Genomic DNA, 13,002 nt, shown 5'->3' with positions numbered 1-13,002 from the left:
CAAGAGGCATTAGATCTAGTATTTCGAATTAGTTTCTCGAATTTGTGTTTTCTTTGTTTTCGAATTTGTGATTCGTTTGTTCTTTTTGGTTAACCTAGAGTTATTTAAGGAAATTAAATATTAGCTTTCCTTAAAAGGCTTTGTCTAGGTGGTGGTGGTTGCTCTCATATCCAAGAAGGTCATGTGCCTCGCCATGCAGTCCTGGAAGCCAATTTTGGAAATTAATATTTAATGAAATTAATAACATAGGTAGATTTGAATCAATAGTGTTAAGTTCCGCTTGCGATTCAAATCTAAACCATTAAGAACATATAAGTTAAATTTGGAATCAATGATGTTAAGTTCCGTCTGCGATTCCTAATTTAACTTCTAAAGAACACAATAGGTTATTTAAGGAAAGGTTCGACACTTGTACAAAATTTTTGTATAGTGGAACCGGTATGGTTTTCCTAGGACTAACATATAGAATACACCAGACTAGACTTCCTGGCCGACCATTGAGAAGAAGATGAAGGTAGCTCAGAAATGAGCATCGGTGAAGGGGAAGGATCATCAGAGGAAAGCTGCAATGAAGGGGGAGCATCAGATCACGAGGTAGGTGAGATATGTGCACTATCCCCTAAGAAGTCTTTTACTTTTATCAAAATGCTTTCTAAAAATTTGTATAAATTAGAAAAAGAAAGCATTAATTTGAAAAGACAATTAGCTAAACCATGTCCCTTAGAAATGCATGATAATTTAAAATTAGAAAATGATAAATTAAAAATAGAAATTGAAATGTTGAAAAATAACCACGCATGTTCGAGTTTGAGCAAACCAAAATTTAGAAAGTATGGTAAACTAAACTAGTACATTAGAAAACACTAGGGACAACTTAGAAAAATCCTCAAAAGTTAGGTACCCCTAAATTTTTAGTTAACTTAGTAGAAAGAAACCTATATTGGATTCCAAAAACATATTTGAATTGAATTACTTTTCAGGTATTCAAAAAGAAAATTAAATATTTAATTTCTTTAAGATACTTTGTCTAGAAAGTGGTTATTGCTCCAATAACCAAGAAAGTCTAGTGGCCTGTCACAACCTAGAAGCCAATTATTGAAATAAATATTTAATTGACTAACTGACAACTGGTATAATCTTTTAATAAGTTATTTTTTTTAATTAGTCAAAGTATGTCTTTAAGGAATTTTTTTTCTATTTGAAATATTTTTTTAACTATCTCCCAAAAATTAATTTCAAAATTTTCTAATGAGGAATAGTACAAGTTTAGGGGGAGTAAGAGACACTTTTTTAAAATCACATTTTTATTGCTTAATTTAGTTTTTCAATTTAATGCATGTTAATGCTTAATTTATTTTTGCAATTTCTTTACAATACTTATTGCAATTTGTTTGTTTTTACCCTAACTTAAACTTGGGTTGATGCACATCAAAAAGGGGAGATTGTTGGATCCCATGGTAGTTTTGATGTGATCAATCAAGTTAAGTTAGTCCTATTACATTTTGATCCTTGTGTCTAAGTGTGCAAGAGCTTAGGAACACAAGAAGTCGAGTGGAAGATGCAACTAGCGAGAAAGATGACACGGAAAGTGAGTCGATAGGCTCAGTGCATCTAAGGGACAAGGTGGTGCAGAAGAGTACACCGGTGGATGAAAAGGACGTGCGCGACGTTTGAGGGATGAGAAGCCAGAGCAGAAGCTTGCTTGAGGAGAAGACCAAAAATTGGGTTCGGGTGAGCCATATTTCAGTTGGCCGAAATCACCCAGATGATCGGAGCAGAGGAAGAGCTAAAATGGAGCTATGGAGTTGCTGGAGGTGCCTTCAACAGGAGTGGAAGGCGCCTCCGCGACCATCAGGCTGAAGGCACCTTCAACCAACCATGGAAGGCGCCTTCTAGCCCTATGGAAGGCACCTTCGACCATGAATTTAGTCGTTGTCAGTGGATAAAAGTTTATCCACTGCTGCCCCACTGGAAGCGCCTTTCACCCTATTGAAGGTGCCTTCTAGCCACATATAACTTTTTCCAAAGGATATAAAAAGACCCCTGGACCTAGAAAATAATCAATGAACTCCTGTATTCTTTTCCTAGCAACTATCTGAGCGTTTAACGATTGTAAAAGGCTTCTCCGCCTACACGAAGGAGATTTTTAGAGCTTTTCATTGCCCTTGGATTAACAATTACCTAGATTATAATCAAGTACATAGTGTGCCTCATCTCTTTAGTTGTTAATTTAAGAGGGAGATGTGAATAACCTAAAAAAGAAAACAATACCTTTCCCGTTCTTTCAACTCAAATTAAAAGCAACAATAATAATTGTTGGAACCCCAATGTTGTTTTGGTGTGATCAACAAGTTAAGTTAGGTCCTGTGTGTTTCTAACCTTGTGTCTAAGTGTGTAGGAGCTTAGGAGCACAGGTACTCGAGCGGAAGACGCAGCTAGCGAGAAGGACAGCACGCGGTGCGTCCGAGGGACGAGGTGCTGCGGAAGAGTACCCCGGTGGACGAGAAGGAAGCGTGCGGTAGTTTCGAGGGACGAAAGTTGGAGCGGAAGATTGCTCGGGGAGCAAGAGACGCAGCTAGCGAGAAGGTCGGCACGGGGTGCGACCGAGGGTTGAAGACTGCGGATGAGTACGCTAGTGGATGAGAAGGAAACACGCGGCGATTCCGAGGGACGAGAAGCTGGAACGGAAGGCTGCTCGAGAAGATCGGAAGTTGGGTTCGGGTGAGCCCTATTCCGGATGACAGAGATCACCCAAGCGAGCGGATCCGGAGCAGAAGACTCGGACCGAGGCGGGACTGAACTAGAGAAGAGGTCCCAGACAAAAAGTCAACTACTGTTGACTTTTTGCTCTGGGGTGCCCAGAACCATTCCGGGCGCCCGAACCCGACTTTTAACCAGGATCGAGATTTGACTCGATCTGATCATTGGGGGATAAAGTTTATCCCCCCCCAGGGCGCCCGGAACCCTTCGGGGTGCCCCGACCAAGGTTATAAATATAGGCTTGGTCCAGAAGCTTTTTAACGAACTCCAAGTAATCATTTCCAGCGCTTGTATACTTTAGAGTTGTAGTCAAGCTTCTGTTTCTGCGCTTCAACGTTGTAAGAGGCTTCTCCGCCTGAAGGAGTTTTTAGTGCTTAATCTTCATTGGATTAACAATCACATCGGTTGTAACCAAGTAAATCTCTTGTCTTTTACTTTATGTTTTTAATTTACTGTTCTACTTTATTTATGCAAGTGTTAGCTTAAAGAGTTCGAGGAAGGGTTGTCTTTCTTCTTATTCCTACAGGACTATCCAACAACCCCCTCCTAGCCGGCCGCAACGGTCCTACAATAATAACTTAAACTAACAACTAAAGAGACGAGACACACTATGTACTTGGTTACAACCTAGGTGGTTGTTAATCCAAGGACAATGAAAAGCTCTAAAAGATCTCCTTCGTTTAGGTAGAGAAGCATCTTACAATCGTTAAACGCTCAGACAGTTGTTAGGAAACGAATACAGGAGTTGATTGATTATTTCCTAGGTCCAGGGGTCTTTTTATAACCCCTGGGAAAAGTTATCCATGGCTGGAAGGTACCTTCAATAGGGTGCAAGGCGCCTCCAGTGAGGCAGCAGTGGATAAATGTTTATCCACTACCAACGGCTAAATTCCTAGTTGAAGGTGCCTTCTATGGGGCTGGAAGGCGCCTTCCCTGGTTGGTTGAAGGCGCCTTCAGTCCTACTGAAGGCACCTTCCACATGAAGGTTGCGGAGGTGCCTTCCACTAATGTTGAAGGCGCCTCTAGCAGCTCCATAACTCTATTTTATCTCTTCCGCTGCTCCGATCGCCTGGGTGATTTCAGCGAACCGAAATAGGACTTACTCGAATCCAATTTCTGGTCTTCTCCTAAAGCAGGCTTCTGCTCTGGCTTCTCATCCCTTGAACGTCGCACACGTCCTTCTCGTCTACCTGTGTACTCTTCAGCATCACTTCATCCCTTGGATGCACCAAGCTCATTGGCTCCCTTCCCGTGTCATCCTTTTCACTAGCTGCGTCTTCCGCTCGACTTCTTGTGTTCCTAAACTCCTGCACACTTAGACACAAGGATTAAAACATAACAGGACTTAACTTAACTTAGTTGATCACATCAAAACTATCACAGGGTCCAACAATCTCCTCCTTTTTGATATGCATCAACCCAAGTTTAAGTTAGGATAAAAATAAACAAATTGCAATAAGTATTGTAAAGAAATTGCAAAAATAAGTTAAGCATTAACATACATTAAATTGTAAAACTAAATTAAGCAATAAAAATGTGATTTTAAAAAAGTGTCCCTTACTCCCCCTAAACTTGTACTATTCCTTGTTAGAAAATTTTGAAATTATTTTTTGGAAGGTAGTTAAAAAATATTTCAAACAGAAAAAAAGTTTCCTTAAAGACATACTTTGACTAATTAAAAAAAACTTTAACTTGTTAAAATATTATAACAGTTATCAGTTAGTCAATTAAATATTTATTTTAATAATTGGCTTATAGGCTGTGGCGAGGCACTAGGCCTTCTTGATTATTGGAGCAACAACCACTTTTTAGATAAAGTCTCTTTAAGAAATTAAATATTTAATTTTCTTTTTGAATGCTTGAAAAGTAATTCAATTCAAATATGTTATTGGAACCCAATATAGGTTTCTTTCTACTAAGTTAACTAAAAATTTAGGGGTACCTAACTTTTGAGGATTTTTCTAAGTTGTCCCTAGTATTTTCTAATGTACTAGTTTAATTTGCCATACTTTCTAAATTTTGGTTTGCTCAAACTCAAACATGCGTGGTTATTTTTCAACTTTTTAATTTATATTTTTAATTTATCATTATCTAATTTTAAATTATCATGCATTTCTAAGGGAGATGATTTAGCTAATTGTCTTTTCAAATTAATGCTTTCTTTTTCTAATTTGTACAAATTTTTAGGATGAATTTTAATAAAATTAAAAGACTGCTCGGGAGATAGTGCACGTACCTCACCTACCTCGCGATATGATGCATCCCCTTCATCACAGCTTTCCCCTGATGATCATCCCCCTTCACCGATGTTTATTTCTGAGTTGCTTTCATCTTCTTCTTTATGGTCGGCCAGGAAGGCTAGTCTGGCGTATTCTTCGATCTCGAACTCAGAGGACGATGATTCATCCCAAGTGGCCTTTAAATTCTTGTGCTTGGATCTTGTTGGTGTTTTGCCCTTGTCCTTCTCCTTTTTCTTTAGTTTAGGGCATTTATCCTTGATGTGCCCTTCTTCATTGTAGTTGTAGCATCAAACATTCCTTTTGTTTCGATAATACCTTTTTGTCTGCGACTTAAATTTATTAGATTGAATAAATGTATTAAACTTCCTTACCAACAGTGCTGCTTCATTTTCGTCGATGGATGTTTCAGAGTCAGGATCTTCCTTCTTGGCTTTCAAGGGAAGATTGTTGTTCAACTTTTCGATTTTTTTAGAATCTGCACATCGAGTTTCGTGAAGTTCAAAAGTAGAAAACAAATTTTCTAATATACTTACCTCGAAATCCTTATAGATGCAGTATGCATCTACTAAGGATGACCATTTTGGACTTCTCGGAAAGGCATTGAGCACATGTCGGATTGCATCTCGATTCGTTATCGATTCTCTGAGATTGTTGAGTTGAGTAATAATTTCTTTGATTCGTGCTTGGAGTTGTGCTACTTTTTCTCCATTGTTCATCCGTAGGTTTGTTAGCTGGGTTCGGAGGATGTCTCATCTTGCTAACTTCACTTCTAAAGTACCTTCGTGGAGTTCTAGGAACTTCTCCCAGAGCTCTTTGGTGGAGTTGTAGTTATCGATTTGATTGACCTCCTGGGGCAGAAGGATGCTCAGCAGATGAAACTCCGCTTTACCATTCGCCACGAAGTCAGCTTGCTCCTTTTTTATCCACTGATATTCTTCTTTATCTTTTGAAACTACAAACCCATATTTCATAATTAACAGAATTTCAAAATCTATTTTAAAGAATACCTCCATCCAGCGTTTCCATTACGCGAAGTCTCCCTCGAATTTTGGTGGGTGAATGGTTGCACTGACCATCGTCTTGTTGCTTTCAGTCGACAGTTAGTCTTTCTGAGGTATCCTGGCTCGGATACCACTTGTTAGGACCCTTGGAGGCCGGTAAGAGGGAGATGTGAATAACCTGAAAAAGAAAACAATACTTTTCCCGTTCTTTCAACTCAAACTAAAAGTAACAATAATAATAACTTAAACTAACAACTAAAGAGATGAGACCCACTATGTACTTGGTTACAACTTAGGTGGTCGTTAATCCAAGGGCAATAAAAAACTCTAAAAGATCTCCTTCGTGTAGGCGGAGAAGCCTCTTATAATCATTCAACACTCAAATAGTTGCTAGGAAAAGAATACAGGAGTTGATTGATTATTTCCTAGGTCTAGGGGTCTTTTTATAGCCCCTGGGAAAAGTTATCCATGGCTAGAAGGTGCCTTCAATAGGGTGGAAGGCACCTCCAGCAAGGCAGCAGTGGATAAATGTTTATCCATTGCCAACGGCTAAATTCCTGATCGAAGGCACCTTCCATGGTTGGTTGAAGGCGCCTTCAGCCCTGCTGGAGGTGCCTTCCGCCTGAAGATCACGGAGGCACCTTCCACTCCTGTTGAAGGTGCCTCCAGCAACTCCATGTCTCCATTTTAGCTCTTCCACTGCTCTGATCGCCTGGGTGATTTTGGCCAACCAAAATAAGGCTCACTCGAACCCAATTTCCGTCCTTCTCCTTAAGCAGACTTCCACTCAAGCTTCTCATCCCTCGAACATTGAACCCGTCTTTCTCATCCACTGGTATACTCTTCTGTAGCATCTCGTCCCTCGGATGCACCAAACCTGTCGGCTCCCTTCCCATGCCATCTTTCTCACTAGCTGCGTCTTCTGCTTGACTTTTTGTGTTCCTAATTTCCTGCACACTTAGACACAATGATCAAAATATAACATGACCTAACTTAACTTGGTTGATTATTACGTAATGCAAGTGTATGTTTATGTCGTCAGTAATAAAAAGATATCGAATCCACAGGAACTGTTGATTAAGCACTAGTTAACTTCGCACGGTGAATTATCTAGACAATCTAAAGTTGTTAACAAACTCTAAAGAGAAAGAGAAGAGACAAGAGAGATAGTAGAGAGAGAGAATGAGCATAGTGAATGGAGGATGATAGATTCTAGGATTTCGATTTCCTTGTAATGCTAGGTGATGCTACATAAATTGTTTAGTTTCTATCCTCTATGTTCATGCTCTTGTAGGAAGTTAGATTCATTATCGACTCTCCCCTGCAGTGGATAAGCTGATATGATCTCCTACTCCATGTCCTATGCTACTAAATGAAAGTGATTCCTATGAAGTCGTTAGTGGGGCAGCCCTGTCACGACACCCCTCGGTCATACAACACAAAAACAGTGGAGATTTGCTTCTCCTTTCAAGGTGATACCCTAGACGTCCGTTAGCGGGACAACCCTATCACGACACCCCTCGGTCATACGATCTAGTGTATGCCCCCTACGGGATTAACAATTCTACACAACTATTTAATAAAACATGCAAAAGATATATATAAGCATTCACACACACACATCATCAAACATGAATAAGGCATCAACAAGTCATTGAATAGAATCATGACAAATCTACATAGTTTTACATCATCCATCACATCACAAATACTCCCTACATCCTAGATCTAGAGATCTACTCCATTGCAAGAGAATACAACCAAGAAACAAGACGCAAAGCAGTTTACAACTCAAAATATAAGAAGAAGAGAAGAGAAATCTTATCCATGTAGCACCGGTCTTCTTGGATGCATTCCTTGCTCCAGAGGTGGACAGATCGGCGAAGGATGGAAGATCTAGGGTTCCCCCAAGGGGGAGAACCCTTCCCCAAGCAATGGGGAAGAGCCCCAAACCAAAGATCACCCAAGATAAGAGAAAAGGTGAAGAAAACCCCTTTTATAGGCTAGGCACGGGCACCACACGACCCATGACACGGTCGTGTGGCCTTCACACAACCATGTGCACTTTCTTCTCTAAGGTGTGACACGGTCGTGTGGCTCACACAACTATGTTCTTTTTCTTCTCTGCCAAAACCATATGGTCGTATGGATTCACACGGCCTGAAACATCTTACTCTATGGAAACATTGCACGGTCGTGTGGCTCACACGACCATGGATCATGTGGCTCACACGACCGTGTGGAGCTCACACACCCCTTGCATGGCCCTTGGCATGGCTCTGCATGGGTATGTCTCATTGCAACGTCTTTTACACCTTCAATATGGTGTTTTCCCTAGGTGAAGTCTTCATCAAAGTTGTAAATCTTGAAGTTATCTACAAATCAGTATAAATAACAGCCCAAAACTCCTACCAAGCACAAAGGTATGTTCATTTTACTTTTGGTCCGCAGTGCTGAAAATTCCACACGGCCGTGTGACATTCACACGGCCTCAACATGCCCCCCACACGGCCTCCACACGGCGAGAACTTGGAAGAACTTAGTTTTCGCATGCCCATGACACTCTAGAAGCTCTAGACTTTATTTAAGCTCCGTTTTTACTCCAAATCACGTCCTATCAATCAAAACAAGCAAAGAGCATATCTCCGAACAGAATATAATGAAAGTATGTCATTATAATGAAATAGGGTGCGATAAACATACATTATATGAATAAAGTATAAGTAGATGTGCGTCAAAGTATGCATAAAAGTGTATATAATCTACGCACATCACATCCCCAGACTCAAACCTTTGCTTGTCCTCAAGTAAAACCCGCAATCTAGATTTATGTGTGTAGATGACATGTAATAATCCCTAATGAATCAATATAAACCTATCATATAGTTTCATTGATGATCATGATACAAAAAATTTTTGAGTGTGGCCTAAGTAGAAGTTCTCCGTGCTTAGTGTGATAAGTGGTTTAACTTTCTCAAGTGTCAATCTCTAAGTCTAGTCAAATTTTCATTTAATCATGTTCCTCATACTTCCGACGATAGGCACTTACCTGCCACATGCAAGTTTTGTTCCCCACAAGAATGCTATGCATCGTTTATACAAGGTCTCAAAGGAATACTCAATATCAAGAGAAACATAGCATTCATTTTTCCAGTAACCTAACTCGGTCTCAAAGGGGAGAATTACTAGTTTCCACTCACGATAACTAGTTTTTATCCCTTATTTTTTCCTTTGAATATTTGCAAAGTACCAAACTTGAACAAACTTTCATCTTTTTTTTGGGATTGATTTTTCCAAATGAGCTTACATGATCTGAGTTTATCCAGTAACCAAAATGTAGTTGAGAGGTCACCATAGAAGCAAGAGTACTAGTCTAGTTCAATGAATCATGACTATTTTTAAAAATATCTACCATCAAAGTCAAGCATAATATAAAGAGATCCTAAAATTAAGCCAACATTCAAATTTTTCTAATAATAACAATACTCACTTCATGCTACTATGGATAGGAAAACATAGATCAATAGACATACTAGCATACCAAATTATACAGCATAAATATTTAGATGAAACGTGCTAGTATTTTGCATTAAGGAACTAACAATCATGATGTGATGAGTGATGCAACTAACAAAATTTTATTATGTAAAAAAAATAAGCAAACTAAACCAAATGCACCTAATGCATCCCCCCAGACTTAAACTTTTCATTGTCCCAATGAAAACTAAAAACAATGTGGAGGAGATTAAAAGTAAGAGAAGTTACCAAATAATACGTGTCAAATGCCCATGTCATTAACTTCTCCATCATGTAGTTGCACTCCTCCTAATCTTTGAGTCCTATAAAAGAAGATGGATAGCAAAAATTAAGTAGATGATACATGTTTATTACAAAGAAAGAAATGAAACTAGAAAGAACTAAAGACATAGATGAAAACAAGGAAAATGAACTTGGGTTTCCTTCCAAGAAGTGCTTGTTTAAGGTCATTAGCTCGACCACCTCATTAGATTCATCTAAATCTCGCTCTTGGAGGGATAAGATATTTTAGAACCCTCTTACCAAGGACTCTCAGTTTTTTAACAAATATACTCTCCTTCAAAGGTTCAACCCTATTATGTCCTTGTGACTCTTGTGCAACGTATGTCCTACCACCACCATGCTCAAAAAAGAATTGATTAGTAATAATAGATAAATCAATTGAAATTTCACTCTTACCAATCACTAATGTAAGTAAATCATCGAACATGGTTTGGAATTTAGATAAGGAAGGTTGTAGCTCAAGTGGTGGTCTTTCTAAAAGAGGTGATTCTTGAGACTTAGCTTCTATTGCACAAGTCCCTACACTCTCAACATCAACTAGTTCATGTCCTACATCATCCAAAGTGACTAATGGTTGTGTGACTAAGGGGAGTGATTCTTGGGTCATCCCTACACATCCCACCACAACGTAATTGTAAATTGGTTCAGATGTAGGAAGGGAAGGCTCTTTTAGATCTTCGATATTAGGAGGTAATGGAATTAAAGTGGTGCACTCCTTTGTCAAAGTCTTAGATTCATGATCCTCAAGATCATCACAATGTTTTCTTATTATAGACTCGAGATTAGCTGAAATTCTATTGTTTGTTGAGTCTATACTATCAAGTGTATCATGCATTTTCTTGATGTCCTTGAGTGTTTCATCTTGAATAGCTAGAAGCTCTTCTAAACATTTAACATTCTATCCTCAAATAATTGAGCTTCCATAGCATCTACATAATTGCCTTGTCCCTCATTGAAGCTAAAAGAAAATTGGGGGTCTTTCGAGTCAGAGCCATATGTGTGTGAATTTGTTGAGATCATTTCATCTATTTTTCTATCGAGTTCATCTATTGATGTTCCCAAATTGCATAGCTTGTAACAACTCTCAATTGAATGACCTATTTCATTGCAAGCGTTATAAAAATTTTGCTCTGACCTTTGATTAAAGTTAGAGAAAACACCCCTTCTTTCAACATGCATTCTATATGGATGGTCAAATAATGTTGGACAATTATCATATATATGACCAGTTGCACAACAAAATTCACAGAAAAGAGTATTAGAATTCACAACAGACATTTGGTCAAACTATTGAAATAGAGTTTTCAATCTAGTGTTCAGTTTAAACATGTCCATCTAAATTATTATAGTTAGAACAAGATAGACATGTGGAAGTAACAAAAAAAAAATGAAAATGCAGAATTTAAATCGCAGAAAGAAAATGCATAATGAAAACAAGAAAGAAAAGACAAAAGGAAAAAGAAAAATATCTAGAGTAACTCATATGCTAATCAACTAATGTTAATCGAAAACAGCCCCTGGCAACGATGCCAAAAACTTGTTACACACTGCAAGTGTACGGTTACATCATCAGTAATAAAAAGATATCGAATCCACAGGGATTATTGATTAAGCACTAGTTAACTTCACATGGTGAATTATCTAGACAATTTAAAATTGTTAACAAACTCTAAAGATAAAGAGAAGAGAAAAGAGAGAGAGAGTAGACAGAGAGAATGAGCGTAGTGAATGGAGGATGATAGATTCTAGGATTTCAATTTCCTTGTAATGCTAGGCGATGTTATATAGATTGTTTAGTTTCTATCCTCTATGTTCATGCTCTTGTAGGAAGTTAGATTCATTACCGACTCTCCCCCTACAGTGGATAAGCCGACATGATCTCGTACTCCATGTCCTATGCTACTAAATGGAAGTGATTCCTATGAAGTCCGTTAGCGGGGCAACCCTGTCATTACGCCCCTCGGTCATACAACATAGAAACACACTAACACACAATAACATAGAAATAGAAATAGAAATTATGTCCGATCCCCTACTTCCTTGTAGAGATTTGCTTCTCCTTTCAAGGTGATACCCTAGACGTCCGTTAGCGGGGCAACCCTATCACGACGCCCCTTAGTCATACGATCTAGTGTATCCCCCCTACGGGATTGACAATTCTACACAACTATTTGATAAAACATGCAAAAGATATATATAAGCATTCACACACACATCATCAAACATGAACAAGGCATCAACAAGTCATTGAATAGAATCATGGCAAATCTACATAGTTTTACATCATCTATCACATCACAAATACTCCCTACATCTTAGATCTAGAGATCTACTCCATTGCAAGAGAATACAACCAAGAAACAAGACATAAAGCAATCTACAACTCAAAATATAAGGAGAAGAGAAGAGAAAGCTTATCCATGTAGCACTGGTCTTCTTGGATGCAATCCTTGCTCTGGAGGTGGACGGATTAGTAAAGGATGGAAGATCTAGGGTTCCCCCAAGGGAGAGAACCCTTCCCCAAGCAATGGGGAAGAGCCCCAAGCCAAAGATCACCCAAGATAAGAGAAAAGGGGAAGAAAACCCCTTTTATAGGCTAGGGACGGGCACCACACGACCCGTGACACGACCGTGTGGCCTTCACACAACTATGTGCACTTTCTTCTCTGAAGGTGTGACACTGTCATGTGGCTCACACGACCATGTTCTTTTTCTTATTTTCCAAAACCACACGGCTATGTGGATTCACATGGCCTGAAACATCTTACTCTCTGGAAACATTGCACAGCTGTGTGGCTCACACGACCATGTTCTTTTTCTTCTATGCCAAAACCACACGGCCGTGTGGATTCACACGGCCTGAAACATCTTACTCTCTGGAAACATTACACGACCATGTGGCTCACATGACCATGGGCCATGTGGCTCACACGGCCGTGTGGAGCTCACACACCCCTTGCATGGCCCTTGGCATGGCTCTACATGGGTATATCTGATTGCAACGTCTTTTACACCATCAAGATGGGGTTTTCTCTGGTTGAAGTCTTTATCAAAGTTGTAGATCATGAAGTTATCTACAAGTCGATATAAAGAACAATCCAAAACTTTAATCGAAGATAAAGGTATGTCCATTTTACTTTTGGTCCGCAGTGCTGAAAATTCCACACGGCCGTGTGACATTC

The 13,002-nt window shown here is 39.2% G+C and overlaps 1 long non-coding RNA gene across 1 annotated transcript in view; it reads left to right on the top strand.

Annotated features, from left to right (window-relative positions):
* LOC122029468 overlaps window positions 1-13,002 on the top strand; it is a 62,095-nt gene that overhangs the window by 44,475 nt on the left and 4,618 nt on the right. The gene's annotated exons all lie outside the window — the stretch shown is intronic.

Source organism: Zingiber officinale, chromosome 1A (assembly GCF_018446385.1).
Source record: "Zingiber officinale cultivar Zhangliang chromosome 1A, Zo_v1.1, whole genome shotgun sequence".
In the NCBI taxonomy this organism is placed as follows: Eukaryota; Viridiplantae; Streptophyta; class Magnoliopsida; order Zingiberales; family Zingiberaceae; genus Zingiber; species Zingiber officinale.
The sequence above is the reverse complement of the archived record's forward strand: the minus strand, read 5'-3'. Positions and strand labels throughout refer to the sequence as shown.